Raw genomic sequence first — 25986 nt, 5'->3', positions numbered from 1 at the left:
AAGAACTATGCCACCTAGAGCACTCCCAAGGCTAAGCACTGTTTCTTGGGACACACTTGGAAAACAAAATAACTAACTGAACTGGTTTTCACCTGAACTGACTCACAAATGGCTGTGCTGGCAAAATCAAAATGAGGAAAGGATAACTTGCTATAACAATGCCTATAAGGCTCACACCAATATCCTTCTCTTAAATAAGTCTTCCGTTGATATAGAAATAGAACCAGAGGCCTGCATTGAAAGGTGGCAAACACAGATGGTTTATTTTCTTCCTTTTCTCCAATTTTATTTATTAATACACAACATTCAATTCCTTTTAGGTCTTAATTACAATATTTGCATAAATAGCATCTCAGCAACCTTTACCACTTGTTTGGGTTCAGATGTTTGTTGCACCTCTTAACAGCTGCTGAAACATATTGCAGGGTTTTCACTTCAGCAAGATAATTACAGACAAGATTCCACTTTCTCTCTTAGTCCACTTCTGGAATTTCACACAACCAAAGTACTCTGACTCCAAGGCCTTGCGTAGTGTTGCAGTCATGAGTCACTGTCAGTGTGGAAATTTAGAGGTTGCTCTTATTTATCAAATACTATACCTTTATATCATTGTGAACTATGAGAAGCCAGAAAATATCTATACCCTTTATGGGGCAGTATCTGAGTGAGTCTACAATCCTTCTTAGGGTAGATCCTATCCCTGGAAAAATTAAGTCTTTTCTCCAAGGAATACACCTCTACCTTTCACTGCCTCCTCTCCCACTATCCCTGCCTGCCAAACTATGTGTGGACTTAGTAAGATTGCTATTTTGTCTTGCTGAATGGAACCCTTGCAATACATTTTTGGGGGAATACCAGGGATTGGATTCAGGGGCACTAGACCACTGAGCCCCATTCTCAGCTCTATTTTGTATTTTATTTAGAGACAGAGTCTCACTAAGTTCCTTAGTGCCTTGCTTTTGCTGAGGCTGGCTTTGAACTCAGGATTTTCCTGCCTCAGCCTCCTGAGCCACTATGATTACACACATGTGTCACCGTGCCCAACTGCAATATATTTCAATAACTCCTAAGGCGGGCAACAAACATTTAAGTACAGGGATGATTCACAGTTGAAAACAAATATCAAAGGAAACTTGAAGGGGCAAAACATCTCTCTAGAGAATACTGAAGAAAAACTTAAAGAACTGTATAGAAGGGCAGAAGAAAGGAGGGAGAAGAGATTCCATATTCTTTCTGTGAGTGACAAAATAGGGTAGGGCAGTGGGTTTAAATTAATTTAATCGAATTTCATTAAAGTAGGGTTTAATTAATATCAGGGGAATGACCAAAGTGCGGAGCCAGAAAACTGACAGGACTACCCCTTTTTTGCCCCAAATCTGTAAATTTTACCTAGTATCTTAGCAACATTCAAACCCCCAAATTACTTAGTTTTATTTTCACAAATTCTGACCTGACCAAGTTTTGTCATATAGAAAGTACAATTTAATCATCAAATTAAATAAATAAGATTAAGTATTGAGAAACTCATGCACAGTTTTTCTCAGTTAATGTTTACACTCACTTTTTGACAATTTGATGTTTTTTGCCACCAGTTAAAACAAATGATTCCTTTTCTATAAACTTCTTCCTATAATGATGTGTTCAGTAGTTTTCTATTAATATTTCATTTCTTTTAATTTTAAATGATTTAACAACTTCAAGCTCATATAATTGGGGGAGTATTTCCTAAGAGTAGAATCACTTTGCTAAATTGGCAAATATTAACTGGGCAGCAACCAATACGTATCTCAATATCTCTGTGTTTATGAGACAACTAGATGGATTGCACAGTATTAAAGGCTCAATAACTGTTTTTGTTTGCGTTTCATTTAGATTTTTGATATTAAGTAGCACCAAGAATTGTGGAATCCTTCCTACAGGGATTCATTACTATACATTGTGCCCTTTGGATGAATAAATTAAACTGGAAATATCTATGCAATATACACTGTAAAAATTTTTACAATAGAGGAAAAAGTCTTTTAAACCAAATTTTAAGTCTCCATTCAAATGACAACTTTATATTCCTTTTCATGCCACTGAATGACCTTGGGTAAGGGAAAGCTTAGAAGATCCTCCTCTTGTAAAAACAAGTCATTCACCCGGGCTAACCAAATTGACTTCAACAGCAAAAGCTTTTAAGAAATGCTTTGGCAGAAGCCCTGCTTATATAGTTTTTTTATAAATCACCAATAAGATATCGAGAAATGACAATCTGAAAAATGTCAGGGTAAGAAATGAATGTTTCCTAGATAGAATTCTGAGATTGCTAGCCTCCTTCTTTCATCTGGAAAAGTGTAAAAAGTGCAGACTCTCCTGAACAGACTCAACTTAAGCCAATTTGAGCATTATTACCTTTGAAAGGGAAAAGTACTCTTTTACACAAAATAACAGAAATGATTGAAGGGATGGAAAATGAATCTTTCTAAGAAAGTTTGGAGGTATTAGATTGTTACACTGAAAAAGGAGAAAGTTCAATGGTATCTTAGAAAACAGTCTTTGAATATACAGGTCTTGGCTGCTGTGATTACTATAGGAAACTGATAAAAGAAGAAATAGGCATTAATTAAAGAAGGAATTATTTTTGACTAACCATCAGTGAGACTTTGACAACTACAATGATAACACAAAGAAATAGGTAATTTACTATGACAGAAACCTTAATTTTGTGTATATGTGTGCTTTTCCAATTAACGTAAAAGTCTGAAATTTGGCTAAAGAGAGGGTGTTGCAACAGAATTCTCTTCCCTATAGTAACAGTAGTCAATACAACTGCCTTCTTCTCTTATGCAATATTGGCTTCTTTAAAATCATCCCTATTGTCTTCATAGTGATTTTCTTTCTTGCTTTTCAGGAAATGTGATCAATGTGGTGCAAAAACCTGGGCTGAGATTTCATAAAAATCATATACCATACCGTTACATAGCTTAACAATTATTCTTTGTCTACCACTTTTACAATATTGATTTGGTTTGCCCAAGTCTGTTTTGGAAGACAGAACACAACCTCTCTTGCTACTTTCTAACATTTTAATGACTAAAATCTTAATTCTCAAATGGACTACTCTCCATGGGGAAAGTTTGTGTTTTAGTCAGCTATTATGCTGCTGTGACTAAAAGAACCCAACCAAAACAATTGTAGAGAAGGAAGTTTATTTGAGGGCTCATGGTTTCAGAGGTATTAGTCCATAGAAGGTCGACTCCACTCCTTGCAGATAGGAGTGTGGTAAAGAAAAACAGTTCACCTGATTCTCAGCACACAGAGAGATCTCCACTTGCCAAATGCAAATATATACCCCCAAACCATGCTCCCAATTACCACCTCCTCCAGCCACACCTTTACACTTCAGTTACCACTCAGTTAATCCCTGTCAGAGGAGTAATTCACTGATTGGGTTAAGACTCTCACAACCTAATCCTTTCTCCTCTAAACCTTCTTGCATTGTCTCACATGTGAGCTGTTGGGGGATACCACATCTAGACCATAAGAGTTTAAGACCAAAATATGTATTTGCTAAGTACTTTCCAGAGTCTCTCTACCACAAATGTATTACCCACTAGAAACAAATTTAATCAACTTGCTGAGAAGCATTAAGGCTACAATAAGCACAAACTTCTCTACCCTAGTTTTGACATCTGCCACTAATTGTATCCATCATAAATGTTGACTTAGGAAGGTTAATGCCACAAACAGACCCATTAAAAGCCAACTTTTTCTCCATATAGCTTGTTTGCACATCAAATGATTCATAGCCTAGTACCAAAATATTCTGTCTCCCATTGCTATTCTTTGAAACAAATCTCTGTATAATCTCAGCCAAAGGAAAATCATGAGGATGGAAGGACTTCAGAGATGGAAAATTCATTTATTTGGCTTTTTAAAGATGGGTGATGACTTTCCAGTTATTATTGTTTTTCAAAATTTCTTATGATTAGGCTTAATTGTGCAAGATAATTATCGGACTTTCTTTTCTCTTCCTGTTTGAAGTTTTAGTAGCTAAGCAGTAGAAAATTCTTGAATTTTATAGAAAACAGCCATTTATTTCTATATTTCATTATTCCAAACTAACTCTTGACTAATCCATTTCTCAGTAAAGGCTAAATTATTTTATATAATAATGATTTAGTTTGAAAAAAGACCAAGGATATTTATTTTTAAAGTTAGAAATCACTTATTATTGCCTCCTTAATAATAAAATAATTTCACTCTTTTATAGCAAGTAAGCACAATTTGTATCTTACCACTGACTCATTTTGTATGAAGCTCAAATATCTAAATAAAATTCATGGCAAGCATAATTAATAATAATATGTCTTGATAATTACATAAAATAATTTAAATAAACCTTTTACATTTGCAGTCAATTGATCTTGGACAAGGATATCAACACAATTCTAAGAAGGACTAAGTCATTTCAAGAAATGATGAGACGACCTGCAAAAGTCTTTATACCATGTATAGAAATTAACTCGAAATGGATCAGTTTTCTAAATGTCAGAGATAAAAACAAAAGTCATAGAAGAAAATATAGGAGTAAATCTTAGTGACATTGGATTAGGTTTGGTTTCTTAGATATGATCAGAAAAGGCCAAGCAACCAAAAGGCCAAACAACCAAAGGAAACAGATAAATTTTACTTGATCAAAATTAAGGTGAAAAATCTTAGCCCCTTGAAGTATGTTGCAGCGTGAAAATCCATTTTTTTATTTTAAGTCGAAAGTGACCTTGCTTATTAATTGAAATTCTTGACAGATTTTTTAGTTTGCAACAGGAGAGGAAATAAAACTTGTCCCCCTACTATTTTGTATTGAGTGAGTATGGTTTGCCAGGAAGTATTGTCCTCTCATGTTTTCTTGTATTCTTCTTGTTAGCAATGGTATAGTTTTTCCACCCCAGCTAAATACTGGCTTTTTGTAGCAAATCATTGAAAACCCAAATCATTGAAGATAGAATATTATACAAGCTGGTGATTGTCTGGGTTAGACAACACATACAGTTGATTTGGCTAAACTGACACATATGTGCAGCCTAAAACTAGATCCTTAACAAGAAAGCTGGGTCAGTCATCTTGAATTAATGACATGTAAAAGTAAGTGAATGATAATTGTTTGGAGAGATGGTACATACTTTAAAGGTTAGCCTTAAGCCTCAGTAACAGTGTCATATCTCTTGACTTCTGTTGTCACTGCTGCACCCTAACCCGACAGGAATTACTGCTTCATTTTCTTTGGGATAGAAAGCAAAACCTGGTGTCATGACTCTTATCCCAATAGTTCCTAGGAAGAATCAGTGAAAAGGAGCACCAGCCTGTTGTATGACTGCTGCTTTATAACTTTCATGACAAAGTCATGTTTTTTTCCTGTCCTTGTTACAAAATTGTAGCAGTTTCCCTTCCTTTAGTGAGGATGGAAGCTAATTTGTGGGTGGGTGGGATTGCAAAGGGATGGATACCCGTGGCCAGGAACACTGCACATGTCTCCAGTGCTCAGACCTGTCGAGCAGCCACTCCCCTGCTGCATGCCACGCATCTGTCGGGTTGCAAATTTGCACACATAAATAATTCCTCAGGAAGAGTTTGCACGTGTATCACCTCGCAATATTCTCTACTGACCAAACAAGGAATTTGAAGGTTTTCAGCACAAAAGGGTAACTTCAGAGTGGTCTGTACACCTACTGGCAAAGGTAATGGTGATCTGACAAACCCAACTGGTTTCTGCAGTTATAAAGTGAGCAGGAGCTTTTGTACCACAGTATTTAAATATTCCTCTTGAATCTCCCTGTATACAGTAAATAACCCTTCCAAATTTTGTCTTCTTATTGAGGCAGCCTGTGTTTTTTTCTTTTTCCCCCTTCCTTAGAGCAGTTAATTATTTCTGTGATTATTAAGTAAGAGGCATTGCCCTTGAGCTAAAATTCACGTTTAATAAGCAGCTATTATTAAACTAACTGAGCATTGTTTTATATATACACTAATCTGAGATACTGAAAAATTTACAATTAAAAAGAAAAAGAAAAAAGCCTGCATTAGCTATCCAGTCATTGTTTGGATGTTTTGAGTTGATTTTTTTGTGTGTCATTGAACTTTTAGCTTGGGATATTATGTTTACTTTAATCCAAGTCTAGACCTCTTAAAGGAACTTTGAAATTCAAAGTCAGAAAGAATTCTTTGACACCTGTAAGAGGTTTAGAAGACCTTTTTGGGTGTGGTTACTGTTTTCAATAAGTTTGTGTGAGATGAAGTTCATTTTTTTCAGAAGTTAAAATGATGGAGGTCATAGGAGTTGGTGGAGAAATAGCTTTCCCAATACTTTTCATTACCCTGTTGAAATTTGCCTGAGTTTCTGGTGACCAGAATATATGAAAGGAGCTCCATTCTTCCCAAGGGAAATGATTCCTCTTCTGTCCCCAGTATTGATTAACTAGTCCCTGGCACCTCCACTCTCCAAAACCCTAGTTTGAACCTCTCTCCAAAGCAGAGTGGCACAGTGCAGGTGCTGTTTCTGCTTACGCTGGTGGGGCGGCTGGGGGAGAAGTCAAGAAAATGCTAATCATAGATCCGTTCTTACAGGATTCCGGTATATATTGCACCTCTGCTAGTTGGAAATTGTCTTCCTTTCAGGTTGGACTACATTGTTTAGAAAAATGTTAATGGATTACAAATCTGAAAAATTTATAGGATGACCCTGGGGCTGAAAAGTCTGTGATTTGGAAAAAATAAATACTTTGTATTGATTCTCACATGTCATTTCAGTGTTGTGACTATGTACTAATGCAATAAGTCTGTGGATGTCCTCTTAGAAGAGGGCAGTTTACTCACCCTCATGAACCCTATTTGTTGATATTACAACCATGCAATTCAGGTGAAGTTATTCAGATGTGAAGTTGGGGGGAGCTGTGACCAGAATCAGGAATTCTGTGTAATTTGGGGATGAAATGCAGGCAAAAGATTTTGCCACCCGCTCCAGCAGCCAGGGCAAGGTTGTGGCAGTGAAGTCTCATCCTTGGCAGTGCTGACTGTCAGAAGGCATGACCAGGCAAGAGCAGGTGCTGTGCACATGAACTCATTCATTAGTCCAAGAAAAACAAAATGGTGGATGGAATACTTAACTGACCTGGGATACAAAGTCATTGACTTTGGCTTTGATTTTTAACCCTTGGTGGATTTTGAGTCACTCCTTCTGTATTAGTGTATATACTATCACTCTAAAACATTGTGGTTAATGAAATAAATCTTGTACAGATAAAAAAAATTAAGGTGAAAAGACAATACAAAGAATATGAAAATATATTTACACATGATGCATCTGATCAGAGGTATATATTGGCAAAAGATTTTTATACATATTTATTTAAGGAAGATACACAAATCATCAATTAGGACAAGAGCAGATGCTCATTCATCTTTAGGGAACTGCAAATAACAACCACAATGAGATACCATGCTACACTCACTAAGATGGGTATAGTGAGTTTTCAAAATGGAAAATAATTTTGTTGAAAGTGGAGAAAAATTCAAACATTTAATACCATATCAGCAAGAATGTAAAATGTAAATGTTGCAGTCCTGGTAGAATATGGTCTTGCAGTTCCTCAAAAATGTTCACATATGAATACATGACCAGTGAACCTCCACATCATGTAAATCCACAAGAATGGGATCCTCATTAGGATAAGTTATACTCCATGTATGTTGTGATATGTCAAAATACACTCTACTGTCATGTACATTTAAAAAGAACAAATAAAAACTTTAAAAAGATAAAAAGGAAAAGTCAAATAAAACCAAATGGTACCCCCAAAAGAATTGCACATAGATTTGCTGCATGACCCTGCAATTCCATTCAGAGGCATATAGCTAATAGGATTGAAAACATATGATCCCACAAAATCTTGTACATAAATTGTCATATCAGCATTATTAATAATAACCAAAAAGGATAAAATGGACCAAATATCCACCAAAACTGATGAATGGATAAAATGTGGTGCTATATCCTTAACAGTAAAATATCATTTGACCATGAAAAGGAACAGTGTCTGGGCTGCGGTTGTGGCTCAGTGGTAGAGCACTTGCCTCACATGTGTGGGGCACTGGGTTCAATTCTCAGCACCACATAAAAACAAATAAATAAGTGAAGAGATAGTATACATCTACAACTAAAATTTATGTTTTTGCAAAAAGGAACAGTGTCCAGATTCAACCCTACTAGCACAGAAGATCCTTGAAAACAGTATGCTATGTAAAAGTAGTCATTCACAAAAAAATCCCATTTTATATGGTTTAATTTAATATGCTTTAATTTGTGGAAAATATCCAGAATATGCAAATCCATACAAACAAATGGATTTAGCAGTTGCCAGTGGCTGGGGGTTAGGGAACTGAGAAATGCCTTTTAATGGATATAGGGTTTCTTTTGTGGGTGATAAAAATGATCTGGAATTAAATTGTGGCCATAGTTGCACAGTATTTGAATATACTAAAAACTACAGAACTTTACACTTTGAAAAGGTGATTGTCATAGGAATCATATCTCAATAGAAGTGATAATTCAAAATAAAGATCAAGTAAATAATGATTGTGGGAATATTAAGAATGAATTTCCTCTAGTCTTAAGTGAACAGTTAATCAAAATACACAGTTTAATAATAATAAGTAATATATTAAACGGAAATAATATATGGTCAATCTCTTTGGGGACTTAAGTTCTGGTATAGCAGAAAAATCACTTTAGTTTTTGAATTCCAGCTGTTTATCATTATCTAATTATTTGACTGTTAGGCAAGTTCCTCAACCTCAGGGAATGTTTCCTCATCTATAAAATGGGAATGATATACCTTCCTCACTGGATTGTCTGGGAGTTAAAGAAAATGGTAGCATATATAAAAGGTGTAGCATAATTCATGGCAAGCACTAAAAATTTTCACAACCAATTGGAATAAATACATTCAATGGAAGTACTAAGTTTGAGCTTCAAAAAACAAATTAAGGACAGGGGATTTACCTTCAAGAAGATCAAGATTGACTTGGTTATTTCAAAATTATAATGATCAGTTCTATTTTTCTTTCTAAACTTTCTGTATGAAAAGGGATTCTCAACCACTCATTTGCTCCTCAGCCCCTAATACACACCACACATGGCTACGGAAACATAAGGTAGTGCAAATAATTATATTTATGCATGACTAATGAGCATTATAAAGCAGGAAATAGCTGTAATATATTTTTACATATTGTAAAATAGAAGCCAGCCTTCTATGCACACTGTTGAGGAACATATTCAAGTGTGTTTGAGGGACATTAGACTTCTCAGCTTCTGCTGTTCTCCATGTTCAAGACACTATGTTAACCACACTCTGTAAGGTTTTGAGTCACTAAAATCGTGCTGATACTGGCTGCATACAATGAGGCAAGTCATTGACAATTAAGACTACTTCAATTATCACTGGAGAAGCTTATCTGGAAGATTTTATTGATAGATGCTCCTTGTATGCTGAGGAAAGCCATGGTCAACCAGAAAACATGCTTTGCCTTGGCTCTTTACTTTTTTCAAACTCATCATTTTATCAAGTTTATTATTTTATGTGGGTCTGTTAATGCTTGGAAATGTAAATCCAGTTCTCTCAAATATAATCTGTCTATATTATAAAGTACATATCAATATTCCCAAATGAATTATTCTTCCACATTCTATACTGATGCAAACAATAATCCAGGTTTTCCTCCTTTCTTTAAATGAAGTAGATTTATTTGAGCAAGCCAAGGCATGGAAGCAAGACACTAAAATACTCATGTTCACAAAATAGTACCTACTCATCATAAGAGCAAACTTTATTCTTTTGAGTATAATCCTCCTACATTGAGAATAAATTTTCATTATGTCATTTTTCTTCTTCCTCTACTAGCTCAAAAAACTTCCCAAGAAATTAAAGTGAAAACAATCACAAAATCTATAAAACTGATAATAGTCTTTTTACACTGGTCAAAATGTCTTGGGTCAACAAGATTCTGATTTCAGCAACCTGATACATCACTTCAACCCAGGTGGCTCCATCTTGACCCAGACACTGCTATAGGCTAACAGATGTTTCTCAAATTTCACATGACATTATCCATTCCACCTGTTTTTGTGACAGATGATTTACTTTCTGACACTTAAACAAGTCTCTCTCCCTATTCCTCCCATTCCCCCTGCCCAAGTCATGCCACCTCAACAGAGAAATCGTCTGAACTCAATGAGAGTTTACAAAGGCAGAAAGAAACTTTCAGAAAAGGGAAGGTAACCTTACTCGGCGGCACTAGAGGAGGAGGTATAGCCAGCAGTGTAGCTGAGCCTGAAATTATGCCTGTGGAGTTTCTGTCTCAAATTTTTTACTGTTATTTTTATCAGAGCTTTATATTTATGCATAGTATTTGGTTCAATCCAACAAACTCATACATGCATGGAATTCGATTTGGTTCGTTATCTCCTTTTCCCTCCCATCCTCCCTCCTCTCTGCTTCTTCTACTCTACTAGACTTCCTTTTGCTTTTCTATTTATTTACAATTGATTGGTTATTTTTACTTATACATAAAAGTGAAATTCTCTGTGGCATATTTATATATGCACATAACATGACGTTTTAAGAATTTATTCTGCATTGCCTCCCCTTACCCATCCCTCTACTTTGCCTCAAGATCTCATTCTACACTACTGATCTTCCATTCATCTTTATGACATCCTATCCTTTTCTTCCCCTCAATTGTGTTCTATAATGCAAAATGTTATCATTGTTACTGTTGTTTGAGAATGAGTCTTGCTATATTACTTCAGCAGGTCTGGAACTCCTGGGTTCAAGCAATCTTCCTGCCTCAGCTTCCTCCAGTAGCTGGAACTACATGCACAGCAGTATCACTACACCTGGCTTCAGAATTGTATTTATATAATATGTTGATTGTCCATTCATCCATCCACATATATTTTATCTATCTCTTTTTTCTAATAGCAAAGACAGACAAAACAAAAATTGGAGATGGTGCACAGTTTTTGGTTAGGTTTACTGAGGTATAATTTACATTAGTATAATTTGCTCCCATTATGTACATGCCTGAGTTTTTACAAACAGCATGTAGTCATATAACCATCAATACAATCCAGATGTAGAATAGTCTCATTACCTCAGAAAATCTCCTAAGGTGGCACTTTATTCTTACTTCTTTGATATAAATGCCATCATGGTTTTGAAAATGGTTATGTGCTGCTTAATAATGCTTCTGCTAACTTTGGACTGAATATCTGACAGTGGTCCCATAAGATCATAATATAGCCTAGGTGGGTTTATATAAGTAAATCTATGATATTCCCACAATGAAGAAATGCACTCAGAAAATGTCCCTGTCATTAATTGATACATGACTCTGTTTATTTATTTGGTCTTTGATATCAGGAAATTCTGATTTTTATTCACTCTAACACATTTTCTCATCTTAGATTCTTGGCATAATTATCTTTGTTCTTCTAATTTGGCTTTTGATCTCTCACCTTGATCTTAAAAATGCGTATTAATATTATACCTTGCCACAAATCCTTTAACAAAAGGCAGGATTCAACTTTAAATTGTTTATATGTGTTTACTTGATAACTGGCTGTAAGGAATAATGTGGAACATGGACCTATATCAAACTTTTGCTTCTTAACTGCCTGCATTTTAGCAATGAGTGTGATTCTAAGTCAAAGATTATGGAGCAAAAATATTTTCTCAAGAGCATAATAAAATGATACAAATAGTGATTGCTTAAAAAAGGAATTGAATCATTTGAAATTTCTTTAAAATGCTGATTATTGTCTCACAATTATTCCAGGACAAAGAATCATTAGACTCAAATAACTCATAACAATTATAAAGATAAAATTTTCCGATGACTTATTACATAACACATTGTGTCCTGAAAACTCTTACATATATAAATTCAGTTAATCCTCACACCTACTGTAGGGAAATTAGAATTATTATACCCACTTTGTAGTTGACAAAATTGAGAGGTCACATGCCTAAACCACAGAGGTACTTAGGTGGCAGAACTAGGATACAAATTCAGAAAATACAACTATACATTTTGAAACCATTTTATGATACTTCCTCTATCACTGTATATTTGGTCAAATAACTTCCTTTACTGACGCTTAATAACATACTCAATGATCCAAACTATTTTATTTACTAAATATTTGAAACAGCCCCATATATAGATATTTAAGGTTGGCTACTGCCTTCTATTTCTGTTAGTGATCCTGAAGTCCCTATTTCTGTTCCCTAAAAATATCAGTGATCCTGTGTCAATGGTATCCTTAGTCTGGTATATTGTGTTCTACTCCTTTATCAACATTGGAATGGCTTACAAGTGTAATAAATAGAGATATTGTTTTCTGCTTCTTTTACATCCATAAGTTCTTAAATAACTAGCATGCACATTGACAAGCCAATGCTATAACATTCAAAAATTGTCAAATAACCAGATGTTTATCATCTTATGTACATGAGCACTAACCCTATGACATAATGTAGTAAAATGAGATTTTTCATTGCATTCCAGGAGCTTTAGTGTTACTTTATTACAGATTGTTTACATACTGTTGAAGATCAAGTGGCAAAAGTAAAGAATAAAGCACAGGTCTGTGATTTAGAATTCCTTTAAGGAAAACGATTATAGTGGGAGTTCATTTGTCAAATATCTATGCACTTCAGCAGAGATTTCTCATAAATTCCTTGGTTTTCAAATTTGTTGTGATTAACATATGTAGGTATATTTTTATAAAGTATCAATTCAAGACTCTGACAAAACTGTCCAAAAAGATTTTTGTTTTAATCCAAGAAGGACAGATTACAGGAAAAAAATGAGTAGAAACAATAAAAATGTTACTAGCCTAAACTTTCTCTTTGAGTATGGTTTATAGATGTAAAACTTGAAAACAAATGGGTTAAGAAAAAATATTATCTTCATGGATTAAATGGAGGAAAACTATATTCTTGATTGTCTAATGAATATAGAGTGACAATGTGTTCATCCTCATAATTCTTAGTTTATTTAATTTGTTGTTCTTTTGAGGTTAGGTATGTCAAAATGTTATAAAAACATGAGGCATGAGTTGATAGCTTAATAATATATTTTATTTTTCACAAAATATTATATACACAGTGGTTTAGTTGCTCTCATGTTATCTTTCTAGCATAGTCAGAACAATATTTAAAAATACTACTGCCTCTTAAGTAAAGCATGAATATCTATAGGTCCCCACTGCCAATAAATTTCCTTTAATCTTTTGTTTTATAAGTTAGATAAAGATCATTCAGGAGATAGTCACCTGAGGAGATAATAAATTATGTATGCTGCAAATACAGACATGTCTCCCAGTTAGAAGAGGTAAGAGGGCCCAAGGAGAAAGTTTTCTGTGACTCTGTATCCCCACTCTTCTCGATCAGCATAATTTCAATATGCCTTTCCATCTGTCATTCCCACAATTCCCTGATCATTTTTAGTTTTCTTTATATTATGGTGTACATTGTATTACAGTTTTTTTCTGCATGATCCCATAGCTCAATCATGAAATTTTCCCCACTCTTCCTTATTTCAAATTTTACTTCTTCACTCAAAATTCTGTACTTTCATCTTACCATTTGGTATTTTTTCCTCCATCGAGTCAAAAACTTTATTTTAGCCTTGATTTATTAATCACAGGGAACATAGAAATAGAGAGAACAGTGTTTACCAGAGGCCTGGAAGAGTAGGAGGGGGAGGGATGGAGAAAGTCTAATCAATGATCACTAAGATACAGTTAGATAGGAGCAAGAAGTTCTGGCTTGCTATTGCACGATAGGGTTACTATGGATAACAATAACATACTATAAATTTCAAAGAGCTAGAAGAAAGAATTTTAACAGTTTTCACCATAAGCTGGGCATTGTGGTTCATGCCTGTAATCCCAGTGACTCAGGAGGCTGAGGCAGGAGAATCACAAGTTGAAAGTCAACCTCAGCAATTTATCAAGACTCTGTCTTGAAATTAAAAAAAAATAAATAAAAAGGGTAGGGGATGTCGCTCAGTGGCTAAGCACCCTGAGTTTCAATCCTCGGTACCAAAATAATAACAACAACAACAACAAACAACAATAACAAAAAGAGTTTTCCCCCATGAAGAAAAGGTAAATGTTTGAGGATATAGATATATTTAACTTGATTTAAACATTATTCAATGTATACAAGTATCAAAATTACATTGTACCCTCCTAATATTTATAACTTTTATGTTTTCATGTCTCAGTCTTAGTTAAAATTTTAAAAATAATAGATCAGAGCACAGAGAGGCCAACCTGAGGCCCATTACCATTTTCTTCCCCTCTCTTTAATAGCTTTTATATTGCTCATACTCACAGCTCATGACCGACCTGGCAGGAAGACAAATAATATATGTCCTCCAAGTCACTGGCACAACTAAGTGTTTATGCCTGTTAATTAAGATGAGATTCTCAAGTGCAACTTCAGTCCTTTGCCCTGAAAGGGCATAAGTAACATTTACTGAACACTCCTTAAGTACTATGCACTGTATCATGTAAGGTTAAATATCATCTTTCTTAATTTTACAGATGAGGAAACCTGAGGCACAGATAGGTTAAGTAATTTGCTGGAGGTCACAGACAAAAGTAATAGAGTTAAGGTTAAAACCCATGTGTGAGTGACTCCAAATCTCAGGTCTGAGAGATTCCAATACTTTCTGTCATACACCATGCAGTTCCCCAAGGCAATCCAGGTTTTATTTATCCAAAATAGGAATAAAAGGAGCTAATACAACTGAGGATTCTCTTCTAAGTACAGAAACCCAACCTCAGAAAAGAGCAGAAATATATTAATCTCTTTAAAAGTTCACTTAAAATGTTATGTAGCAGATCATATGGAACCTAGGTTCAGTCAACTTGGGTGCAGAGTAAAAGAAACAGGAGAAATGTAGTAGACTATATAAAATGTTTGACTCTTCCCTGTGACTCCAATAATTATAATTCATCTGAAGCCTACTAACCAAAGATAAAAATTATATTAATGAGGTTGGCAGATGTTTTAACTGCCTCAGTTTCTTACTTGGAATATATCACACCTCAGCAGTATTTTGAGATTATGTGCCTTGAATGAAATAATCAGCCTGTATAAGTTAACCAAGAACTAATTTAGCCAAACAACTACATTGATGAACTTTCTTCTTTATTACCAAATTTATTGACCAAGTTGACTGGAATAATAAACCAATCTGTTTGCCAGGAAAATAACAAAAGTCTTGAAATCATTGCAAAGTATCTCACTCTGTAAATCCTATCTTATATCTTTCTACATCACCATCCTCAACTTCTTCCCTTTTGAAAAATCTTGACCAGGTTTCCAGATCTGAAAGTTCTGCAGAAACATTTAGTGAATTCTAAGCCATCATCATGAGAAAATTTACTGCAGAATGCTGTTACACTACTCCAAACTATTGCACTAAGCTGCCATCACTAACTTGCCAAGAAAAAATTTTGTGAAGACAACCCCCAAATGCTACTCGACTGTGTATTAAGATGTAAGGAACAAATTGCTTAAGTTTCCAATTCTCTAACAGGATACATATGCAAAGCAAGGAAAAGTAACTAATTCTATAATCAAAACCAGGGATACATGCATTTCTAAACTTCTAGGGATTTGTGGTGTGGTAGCAGGGGAGTCAGGATATTTGCTTTTATCAGTGCCCAAAGACATGCTTTCATATAGTTTATTTTTTATTGTGAAGGAGAGTCTTAAATGCCTTCCACAAATCTATATATTCTAAGAACTTAATATGGAAGATAATCTACATAAATATATATGCCTGACATGGGGAAATTTTTCCTGCTTCACCCTTTTCCTGGAATGTACCCAGTGGGAGAGAAATATTCAGTTCATTTTCCGCTTCTTGGAATATTTAAGTAATGATGAATTTTTTATCTCCCAAATGTGTGTGTGTGTGTGTGTGTGTGTGTGTGTGTGTGTGCAGTGCACACATGTTCTTGAAATTGGGAAGGGAAGGAATCAGTGTTGCCAAATCACTGTGAAACCCTAATAAAAATATGATTTTCTTATGTTAGTGCCTGATTCTAAGTGAGGGTAATATGTGCATTGGGATAGAAGAACAGCTTCAGGGACAGGATATAAGTAAGAGCTGTACTAAGGCAGTGACTCTCCAACTTGGTACATTCCCAGAATGACCTAATATATTAAAACAGATTGTCCACTTCCCCCAACTGGCAATTCTAACTCAGAATTTGAGTTTCTGATTTAGTATTTCTGGGTTGGGTCTCAAGAATTTTGCATTTCTAACAACTTTATGAGCAATACTGATGCTACTGCTCCAGGAGACAAACTTTGAGAATAACTATACTCAGGGAATTAACATATGAAAGTAGAATCTGAGAATCAAACACTCTATAAGATCATAAAAGAAAAACAAAAGAGCCATTACAAGGATGACCAGAATATGGCATTGAAATTTACAGGAACCAACTGTAAGCCAGAAGGGAAAAAACACAAGCAATACCAACTACCATGATTCATTTACTTGACAGATTTGAAATTCACAAGTGTGGAATGGAGATATTAAAAAAAATCAAAGTCACTGCATCCCTCCTTTGTCACCAAGACTTTTAAGGTCTTGGGAGTTTGGGGAAGTTTGACAGATTTCCAGTAAGTACACAGTGACTAGATTTTAATACCACTTTATTATCTGCCAAGAGTTTAGTTCTGACTTCTCAGCTTCCCTTAAGAAAGTGGTCCACACTCATGCCACTTCAACTGGCTTCCTTAATTGAAAACATTGGTGCTGTTTTAGGGACTAGATGCTAACATTGCAGAGAAGGAGAAAGAGAGTTCATGCATTTGGCGTGGTTTAAATCCTGCTGCTTAGATTTGATATGTGCTTTAATCCCTCTTTTACATAGCCAAATATAAAAAAAAGAAAAAAAATATTGAAGTCCAAGGCTCAAGTTATCTGACCAAAGAGCAATGGAATGATCCAAGAATAGATGAATCAAAACCACATTTTTTAAAGAGAACATATTATCTAAACTATATGCTACTCTGAAGACATCTGGACAAATGAGCTTTATTAATACCTGGAAAGAGAGATAAAAAGCATAGTAGAAAGTCTGGTTACCAAAGTCCCAAGTCTCAAAACTTCTTTTATATCCATAACCAAAACTTTCACCATTTTTCTATTTGTCAGTTAACTTAAAACAGTCAAATCTATATGGTCATTTCCCCATCTCTTCTATTCTGCCTCCAGCATAGATACCTATGCTTACCACCACTGCTACTTTTTCAGTATATTGAAGAGTACTGACAATATTTGACCTGAAGTTCAGTTCTTCTCTCCACCAGAAAACTTAAAACAAAAACCACAACTCTGGATAAGTTTCAGGTGGGCAAACAAAATAGTATGTGCAAGAAGATTGAGAATATTTTTTCTTCATTGATTTAACATAGTTTAACTGTTTTCCCCCAACTGAAAAATAGATACTTGAATATACAGTATTTGTGTTGTGTGTTGTGTGTTTTCTCTTTTTTGAATGGGCCAAATCAATCAGCTGTTTAATACTGTGTAACCTAAATGGTAGGATTAAGTCCCTCCAGCCTTTCTCCTTTTGTTGCTTTGCATTTAAATGACAGGGTCAGTGAAGGGTCATTCTAAGCAAGAGAGACTTGAGCCTGTGAGAGTGAGAGAAACAGGCTCCCTCCATCAAGGGCAATTGGATAACCTCTGGCAAAAGTGTACTTAGCCTTCATTCCCCTGCCCTCCCTTTTAGCCCTTAAGGCTCTTTCCTCTTACAGAGGTGCTACATCTGGCTTGGCTTTCCTTGGGAACAACTCCCCTTGTTACAAAACTCTCCCTCTCAACTCTCACACAGCCATCAAAAATAATTTACCTGCCTTGTGCCTCATTTCCTTTGGGCTTAAGGTGAGAACTAATCTCATCTGTGCTAAAGTGTTAATCAGTGGCTTAATGCATTGCTTAATTTATAATATGCATGTGAGCAGGTGATTCCTGGTGAGGAGTCTGAAAGAATGACTCTACTCATGGGAATTTGCAGGAAAGTGGCAGGGTGTTCTGTGGGAAATATTTCCAGTCTGGGATATTTTCCTTCAAATCACACCACATTGAGTTAAATCTCTCCCTTCTCAACACAATGCTTAATTTTTCCAACTTCTGAAAAAAAGTGATTAATCCTTCCGATAATTCTAGTTTATACCTAGGATCTCAAGTTCAGCCTAATGAACAGTTCTGAATCAGAATATTTTTGAGTGGGTCTTGAGCATTTGCATGTTCAAATGATTCCTCCAGAGGACATTGGTGTGCACTCCTACTTAGAGCCTCTTTAATGTAGAAATAAGGGTATTCTGTTGCATTGGAGGGCAGCATGTCCAGACCTGCTACTACCTCTCTTCACAGTGTTGCTGAAACAGTTTCTCAATTCATGCCAAGCTGTAGATTACCCAGAACAAATGCAATATTGAGATCCACGATCTATTACATATTGTTTAATTCATTCTCTGTCCCTCACCGCCTCCTGACCCCTTGCACATCGAGTATCAGATGACGTGCTACAGAATCATATAGAGAGTAAAATAGTCAGGCTTTCACTAAATTCAGTGCTTTCAAATGATTACTACCAACTAATATATCTGGGAAAAATTATGTGAAATGTTACATAATAATACAAAGTTATTGGAGATAAGCATGTTGGAAAAGAATTCTAGAAAGTCAACTAACATATTTCCTTTATATATATTCAGATTTTCCAGATTCTGTCCAAAAAATTTGAAGAGATGCATAGCAGTTAAGGTTTATAATCACAATGAGAATTGTTAGTAACTAAAAAAAGAATAAGGAGGGGAACTGTAAAATAAAAATTAAAGAACTTGTCAGGGTATAGAGATGTGGAATGTAGTTGATGTGAGCTGAAGATAGAGGATTCATTTTTTCTCCTTGAATTTTAATGAGCATAAATAAGTATCCTTAACATAAAGTCAATAGCATTCTTTACTCATAGCTGTCATTTAAATGATTCTGGAGGTGCATTTGAATCATCAACCCTGATTTTTTAAATATTAGAGCTTAACTGGTATAATAAGAACAGATGTTACTATCAATCTGGATTATCACTATTCTAATTATTGACAATTTGTTGTGGAAGGGAAAAATGATGAGATTTTTCACTTTCAGCTCCCTAGGATATTTAGGGGATGGTTACCTAGACACTGCAGTATATGTTAATATCTGGAAAGCCTTGAATGAGTGGGAATGAGTTAGCAAATTATAGGAACATTGTATTTCTGTAGCAAATTGAAACTTTATATTTTCTGTTATTTGACCTTAAAAAAGTCACTTCCACTCTCAGGGCTTGAGTTTTGTTATCTGTAAATTAAAATTTGATCTACATTCTTTAGGGAATCCTCTAGCTCTCCCTTGTAGGATTTGCTTTTTCCTCATCTGTTTCAGTTTTCCAAGCATTGAATATTAAAATAAAGCCCTATTTAAAAAAGGCATTCCCCCATTAACTTCCCAACACTCAATGGTAAGAGCATTTTAAAATTATTTTCATTACTGATGAAGGGTCTTTTCATGTTCTTTCATGGGGTAATAAAATATAAATTACATAATAGATTTTACTGTCCCCAGTATTTCTGTGAAACTTCTGTGCCCTAGAGATTAGGTTAACAACTCTCTGGTCATTCACCTCATAGAACCATGTGTAAATTCAGATCTGTGTGACACCAATGCACATGTTTCCACTGTGGCAGAGTAGGGGATGAGGATGACTTGGTTACATAAAGATGGAAGCTTCATACAGCTTGGGCCTGATAAGTTTCTACATTAATTTTTAGCTAACCACATTGAATGCATTCCATGAAATTGAACTGATGCCTTTCGGGGCTCTCATCAAAGGAATTAGTCCTTTAAATAGTGGGAGTCTACTGTCTAATTTTTTTTGGAAAAGAAATTTCCCTCTTGAAATTTTATAGCAAAATATCAATAGCATGTCTAATTTTTTTCTGTTCTGCTTGGTTCTAAAACCTATATTGTGTACTGAATACTCGGCTGCTGAAATATTTTATGTAAAATTTATTCTTTGAAAAACAACTTTCTCTCAGTGAGAAAATTTAATTGAATACTTCTTAAATATTTACCACTCAGAACAAGGACTTCATGAATGGCTAATTACTTTCTCACAGTCTCTAATGTTCCTCATAAAATGTACCACGTAATCTGGCTTTGTCAAATGACTTAAAAGACAGTTCTCTAATTCTACCTTTATCAGAAACTCTTTGAGACTTACTGAGGGAAAACAATAATGGTATTGAAACTAGGAAAGCTGTATACTCTGGAGTTTTATCATAAACACTCTTTGTGGATTTGGTGTAACTATTTTCCAGGTCCTCACTGATCTGACTATGTCTCATAAAGGGTGCTCTTTTGGTACCTAACAACTCTCCTATGGTTTTATAGTTAAAAGCAAGGACTTTGCAGGCCAGTGAAATCTGAATTCAAAGGTGGTCCAGTCACATACTGCATGACTTTAGACAAGTTTCTTAACTTGCTACCCCTCAGTTTCACATATGAAATGAGAACACTTATAAAAATTACCTTATATGATTGCTATCAGGATTGAATGAGTTAATTCTCATATGTTTATAGAATAGAATCTGGTATGTAGTAAGCACTTAATTAATGGTATCTTGAATGGTCATTGGCTAAAATTCAATCTTTTTTATCTATACAGTTATAGTACATGGCCTTTCTTACTTTTTAATTGGGAGTGTGAATCACTAGAAAGAGGGTTAATGATAAAAGATCAAGCAAATGAGGTCCCGGAGAGGGCTGGCAGATCTTGACACTGTTTATGGCTCTATTTCTCTCTCTACTTGGAATCTAAACAAATCCAGAGAAGGCATAACCAGCAATGCCACATCAACCGGGGACCTCCAGTGTCATGCTGCTACTTTATCAATGTACTTATAATTTGCAGAAGCATTATTTATTTGGAAATTGTCAAATGTCCTTGAGGAAACATTATTTTACAAAATGGAGAAAATAGTACAATCTTTGGGCTATGCTGATGGATTTAGGAAGAGGGTATATTTAAGCAATTCTGCTGCCATTCTCCCTCAATTTCACACTATACACATGCCACTCATGCCCTGTTTATCCTTTCTTAAGGTAAGCTTCCCAGTGCCTAGGCAAAAAGAGTGACTTAAATTACAATTCAGAGAAATGAACCACATCCAATGAGGTGCTAAGTGACACAAATGGTCTTTCTGTGACCAATCTGTAGATTGAAACCAGTGATAGCCTGGCCTGTGAGATAGAACATAAGGTCTCTCAACAGAACTACCAATATCACTGATTAATATTTATTGCAATTATACTAGGTGCTTGTGCCCATATTAGTATAATTAAACTGAAAAGTTACCAATCAGTTTACCAGCCCAGAGTCCTTCTAAAACAATAAAGTACAAAATTCAGAATAACTTTGACTTTCTTCTCCAGCCTAGGGGACTGACCAGGTAAATAATCTACTTGGCAGGTTGATGATAAAACTCTCCTTCTTTCCTTGACCCAGCCATTCTGTGATAAGAGAACTACTCAATTGGACTTAGTGGCCCCTACAACTGACAGCAAAGCTACTTTGCTATGGAGCTCTAGAAGAAGCACAACACAACATTTTCTAGAAGAAGCAGGGAGAAGCAGAAGCTGTTCTAGGACCAGAAGACCACACCCACTCCACTCTCTGGCAGCTTCTTAGATAGGCCAATCCAACATTCTTTGCCATACCACACCAGGTAGGAAAGGCAGTTTCCCTTATTTCTTAACACAAGGTTGGGAGTGGTGAATCTGTGACCTGGGTAAGTGGTTATGTATAAACAAGGCAGATAAAGAACATACAAAATAAAATTCACGGGGCTGGGGATATAGCTCAGTTGGTAGAGTGCTTGCCTTGTAAGCACAGGGCCCTGGGTTCAATGTACAGCACCACAATAAATAAATAAATAAAATTCAAATTTCAGATAAATAATTTTTATTTTAAGTGTACATCTTTGGAATATACTTACATTAAACAGTTGTTCTTCATCCAAATTCAAATTTAATAGGACATGCTGTGGGGTTTTTTTTTTTTCTTTTTACAAATCCGACAATCTCCATTCAATGGTCTCTCAGGTACTACTGTTACTTTCCCTCTACTCTGTATTTCCCCAACCCCTTACCTGATCATCAAGCCTTGGAATATAAGATGTGAATAAAGAAAACCACAAAATATAGAATTAACCATCAAAATATGATTCCACACAGAATTCTGCAGTGAATATTAAAGTAAGGTATATTATCTTGTCCTTGCTCTTGTAACTTTTATAGAATGAAAAGTTTGGGGCTAAGTAAAGTTACTAGTGTCCACATTTCATTCTACATATTTTAATGCAAATTGAGGGCAAGTTTAATAAACAGAGACACATTCCCAGGCACTAAATCTCTAAAACTCTAATTCATGTTGTATGAATAACTATTGTTATTCATGTATGTATGAATAGTTATTCATACAAAATGAATTATAGTTTTCTGCCAAGTCTGTAATGATATATAAAATGTGAGTAATTGGCAAGGTAATTCACAACACCAACAGAACCAAAAGACATGAGCATTTACCAAAGGAGTCAAAAGCATATACCTGTATTTTAAAACTATTTTAGAATTTGTTTTAGTTGTAGATGGACAAAATAAGTTTATTCTATTTATTTATTTTTATGTGGTGTCGAGGATCGAACCCAGTACCTCACATGTGCTAGGCAATCACTCTACCACTGAGCTACAATCCCTGCCCATGTACTATATTTTAAAACTTGTATAGGGATATCCTTAATAAAGTACAGATTATCCTGTTTTGTAGAGTGAGGAACGCTTTACTACTCAGTGGAATCATGGAAATAGTTACTTTATAATTTTTTTCTATAAACAAACTATGTTGTATAAATTAATCAGTCATATTCTAATGGATAAGTAACCTCTCTCCCAGCCCAATTCACCTATCACTTATGCCACTGCCAGATCCAAAAATGTGGAGGAAATTAGGGAAGGTTTATCTGAAGAGTTCTGGCCAGAGCATCCCATCTTAAGGGCCTCAGGGAGGGGAGGGAGGTTGACAGTAAGTTATACTTCACTAATCCCCTTCCCTGGGTCCAGGCATTAAGACCTGCATGAGAATCCCTAATAGCATTTTGGATGCAATGTAAAATGTCCATTTTCCATTTTAGTAAGGTTATGTGTACCAGATGCCAACAAACATTTTTGGTAATTTCCATAAAAAAACCAGTCATTTAATTCCATCTGTATATTTTTAGAGGGGGTGGAAGTGGTAGTGGTGAAAAATATCAGTCAAGCCAATTTTCACATTGTACTGGCTAGAATAAACTATGCAATCTACAAATATCACCACTCTATTTTTTACTTCTCTTCAACTATTTTGCGCCTATTTTTCATGTCTACTACTTGTACTCTGAGTGAAGTTGTGGGGAAGATACCTCTATCTCTTACCAAGTGCTATATGTTGCTCAAGTATGAAAGGGCATAAATCAAGCATATACATATGATAGCCAACTGTCCCAGACTGGTAGGAACTTCCCAGGATATGGGATTGAAAAATTACCAAGCAAGCTAAGGAAAATTGGTGTGTGTGTGTGTGTGTGTGTGTGTGTGTGTGTGTGTGTAAAGAACCTGCAAAATTCACATTACTAAAATTTTTAGAGTTTAATATTTTGGGCCATTAAATTTCTTTTGAAACTTAATAAAATTTAAGGTAGTTAAAAAACCCATTACAGTGACCAGCAAGCGTGGGTAGAAGGCGAAGAGAAGCAAGGACATTTGTAGGCTCTTATTTATATGTGTTTTTCTTTCTAGTGGCTGCCAATTTTCCAAGTCAGGAAATATTTGAACATGTTCTAGACATCTTCCTGAAGGTATGAGGCTCTCTTGAAACCATCCTTATACTTGGTCATGCCAACAACACTACAGAAAACTACAGTACCCTGAGAAAAAACATACTCTTTCAAACTTCCTAAATGACTCATTCAGCAGAAAGTAATAAAAAAGTAAGGCTAATATTTTCATCCTTTGGAAATATTTATCTCTACACAGTGCCACCTTTTTTTTTTTAAAATAGTCAGAATAGAAAGTTACTTAGGTGGTATAATTTTGAAAGGCTAACCTGTCTCCAGCATTGGCTTAAGAGGGTGGCATTAGTCAATCCTTTCCATCCAGGTATATCTGTAGAGAGCCCCTGTTAAAATATGTCATTTGGGAAGGGGTCACTTGCACACATCCTTTTAGTTGCAGTGGAAACTGTGCTAAGCACTTATGTATATAAGATATTGTGATAGTCCCAAAGAGATTACAATGGTGAATAAGATAAATTTTTCAGATATACATAATTTTTTCATAATATCTACTTGTAGGATGACAAAACTGATAACAAAATTAGGACATAATTGTCAGAAACAGAAAACATACCAAGAAGTCTACACTGAAAAGTTTGCTTGTCATTTATCCTCGATGCCCTTGTGCCTAATGTATGCAATGCATTTTATTTACTAGGTGCTATGTAAGTATAATCAAGATAGAAAAATTCAGGTTCCTGTCCCTAAAGAAATTTTCAAAGTAGTTTTACAGTCTAACAAATTTTCAAGGGTTTATTCTAGGTCTTGTAGCTGGTTTCTTACTGTTATTACAACACTTTTATTTTGTGACAAGATGGGAGAAATTCAACTGCTTGCAAACTCTTGTAGAGTTTAACCACCAGGGAAACCTCAAGCTTTAAGTTTTGCTGAACCCTGCACCCCCATCTAATGAGAACAATATAAGGAGAATTTTACAGCATACCTTCTACTCATTCCCCCATCTCAATGCCAAACCCTATCTACATTCACCTGCTGAACTCTCTTCCTCTGCTACACTCTAACCTTCTGGGCTATAACCACTTAGGCCCTACATGTAATTTACTCCATCTGATCTTCTGGAAGTTCTGTTCTTATGCAGGGAACAAACAAAGGTCCCCTAAGTTTTATAAATTCTAATCTTCACTCATGTTCCTAGAAAGTCATCTATTTGAAAATAAGTAATTTTTAAATTTTATTTATTTCTAAATACCCAACATTCAGAAACGAATCATTCACAATGGATACATTATTTTTCAATGATCCTTCAGGGTCTTCCTCTTCCCCTGGGCTCCCAACATGAGCAGTAACTGAGGAAAAATATTCCTGACCCTTAGGATGGGACACTTCACTTAATCCAGTGAAGGGATAACAGAGGGCAGTTCTCTATCTTTCTAGGGCTTCCAGGAGTTCAGGTAAGAATGCTGTCATGAATTTCTAGTGTCCTATAAAGCCTATCTGCTGGTCCTCATTCACTTTTGAAATTCTATTAGGTTCCAGGAAAAGACCCTCAGGCTAGATTATGTTGTTACCCACCATGAGGAAAACAAATATGCTCATCATCATTAATGATCTTCATCACTGACGACAGTTCCCCAGTTTTCTGTAAACTTGGGCTCTTTTCCACTTGGGCAGTTTTTTTTAAACTAGATGATCTAGTTGAATGCTTTTTGACTCTGGGTTGTACATTTCAAGATTAATACAATATATTAGGGGTTAAGAACACACACCTAGGGATCAGGAAAATTTTGGTTTGACTCCTGAATTCACAGTATACTACTTTTGTTAATTTGTTCAGTAACTCAAGCTCTTGCATATTCAATTCCTCACTCTTTTCTGAATATGTGGACAATGACAGCAATGATACTGATTTCATAATGCTCTTATGAGATGTAAGTGAATTTTAAGGACTAGGTACAATGTAAACACTCAGTGAATG

The 25986-nt window shown here is 35.3% G+C and overlaps 1 protein-coding gene and 1 long non-coding RNA gene across 11 annotated transcripts in view; one reads left to right on the top strand and one right to left on the bottom strand.

Moving 5' to 3' along the window:
• LOC124971982 (uncharacterized) overlaps positions 1-25986 on the top strand; it is a 192954-nt gene that overhangs the window by 123196 nt on the left and 43772 nt on the right. The window contains exon 6 of one of the 10 annotated variants that reach the window (XR_007106410.1): positions 24016-24074. The exons of the other annotated variants lie outside the window; for them this stretch is intronic. This is a non-coding gene — a long non-coding RNA (uncharacterized LOC124971982). The remainder of the gene's footprint in view (positions 1-24015; positions 24075-25986) is intronic. 10 annotated transcript variants of the gene reach the window in all.
• The window catches only part of Nrk (Nik related kinase), a 126288-nt gene that overhangs the window by 81743 nt on the left and 18559 nt on the right, over positions 1-25986 (bottom strand). The gene's annotated exons all lie outside the window — the stretch shown is intronic.

The sequence above is a fragment of the Sciurus carolinensis genome, chromosome X (genome assembly GCF_902686445.1).
Source record: "Sciurus carolinensis chromosome X, mSciCar1.2, whole genome shotgun sequence".
Taxonomy (NCBI): domain Eukaryota; kingdom Metazoa; phylum Chordata; class Mammalia; order Rodentia; family Sciuridae; genus Sciurus; species Sciurus carolinensis.
Note: the sequence above shows the minus strand (reverse complement) of the source record. Positions and strands in the feature narration are given on the sequence as shown.